Genomic DNA, 1,753 nt, shown 5'->3' on the forward strand with positions numbered 1-1,753 from the left:
GGCTCAGCTGTAGTCCTTCCATTTACAGTGACTTGCCCTCCCTACCGTGGCTGAAAACAAGACATGCAGCCTTTCTACTCTTACCACCCCCCTTCAACTATGTGCACTTTTTTACACACACTTTGGCTGGCTGAACAGAACAGAGGGTGATTAGAGGCATGTATGAAGAAGTCTCATGTCAGGAGCAAATGTGGAGTGAATGCTGCTAACATCCATTGCTATGTTCTTCAAGTCATATGTTAAGAGAATAACTGTTATTAAAAGTTTGCTTTATTTTTCTGTTGAATCAAGCACCAGTTACCAGTTACAGTTAGTTTATTTTTATCTTCCAAACGTCAACATGGTTTAGCATCACCTAAACAATAACCAAATAGTAAATCCAACTAGGTCCCAGTGGTTATGTCCACAACTAGATTGTGCAGGTAATCAGGTACTAAAAATATGGAACGCTTCACGAATTTGCGTGTCATCCTTGCGCAGGGGCCATGCTAATCTTCTCTGTATCGTTCCAATTTTAGTATATGTGCTGCCGAAGCGAGCACCCTAAGTGTTCTTTTTAAACATTGATCTTAAAATCAAAATATAACTGGTGCCTAAATGCCATTTTGAATTTGAACAATAGTCACAGGGGTCCTCAAACTTTTAAAACAGGGGGCCAGTTCACTGTCCCTCAGACCGTTGGAGGGCCGGACTATAGTTTAAAATAAAACAACTATGAATAAATTCCTAAGCACACTGTACAAGTCGGCTGCTAAGCAGGACAGGCAGCGGTGGCAAAAACACCCGGCGGGCCTGATAAATATCCTCGGTGGGCCGCATGTGGCCCGAGGGCAGTAGTTTGAGGACCCCTGGTCCAGAGAAACTAGTGGGTCATTTTGCTCTCAGTACTGAAGTATTGAAGAATTCTGTCTGTATAAAGGAACAGATCCCAAGGAAAAAGAAAATCAAACCAGTCAATTTGCATTTAGGGTAGATCAGTAATCATTTGATCTGATCTTCCAGCCATTGTTATGATGTGCCCGTCTAATAGTCGGTTTGTCCCTCCTCTGTTTGTACATCTTAAAAAACAAGTTCTTCGGAGGAGGCTTCCCCTCCGCTATGGTCGGTTTTTTGTTTCAGGTAAGTGGAAGAGGATGCAATTGTCCCCAGAGTGTAGCACTGCCTCACTGACATCCTAATTCAACAGACACTCCTACAACTCATGACTAGGGGCGGGGGTGATATGTCTCTCTCCGAGACAGTGATTTCCGTTATCTTGGTAGGGAAACTAGGGAAGGGCAGTCTGCCCTTGGGGAAAATGCTGGCTATCACTCATATAGTTCCCCAGTGGGAGACTGCTCTCTATTATGCTGCTCAACATACATTTTGGACCGAGTTTATTTTTGTCTTCGTTGGTCTCAGTCTCATGCTATAGGCTACCAGAATTTTCAATTTCACCTTTGCGAGGTGCATAGCCTTCTTCATACGTCACATCTGAAGGACCAGGTCTGGACACTCTACCGAGTGAACTGGACTTTACTTTGAACCTTCAAATCAAGCAAACTGAAACATTCCTTGAACTTAAAGCTGAAACACTCAAGTGTGAGGAGAAGCAGATGATGGCTACCCCAGGGCCGTGAACTTGAAAGCCATTGGACTTTTTCATATCGCTATTGCTTTTGAGGCTGTCTAATAACTGGCAACTTGAAACTATCATATATTTGATATTTTCATATTATCTTTGCTTTTTGTGACATGCCTTAGTCACAAGACA

At 43.0% G+C, this 1,753-nt stretch overlaps 1 protein-coding gene and 1 non-coding gene across 3 annotated transcripts in view; both read right to left on the reverse strand.

The window, feature by feature from the left end:
* The window catches only part of PKNOX2 (PBX/knotted 1 homeobox 2), a 173,863-nt gene that overhangs the window by 50,204 nt on the left and 121,906 nt on the right, over positions 1 to 1,753 (reverse strand). The window lies entirely within an intron of this gene.
* Positions 436 to 542, reverse strand: LOC115873144. The gene has a single exon (XR_004048246.1). It is a non-coding gene; the product is annotated as a U6 spliceosomal RNA (small nuclear RNA).

The sequence above is a fragment of the Echinops telfairi genome, unplaced genomic scaffold (genome assembly GCF_000313985.2).
Source record: "Echinops telfairi isolate 266 unplaced genomic scaffold, ASM31398v2 ScPeMD7_7465;HRSCAF=8503, whole genome shotgun sequence".
In the NCBI taxonomy this organism is placed as follows: Eukaryota; Metazoa; Chordata; class Mammalia; order Afrosoricida; family Tenrecidae; genus Echinops; species Echinops telfairi.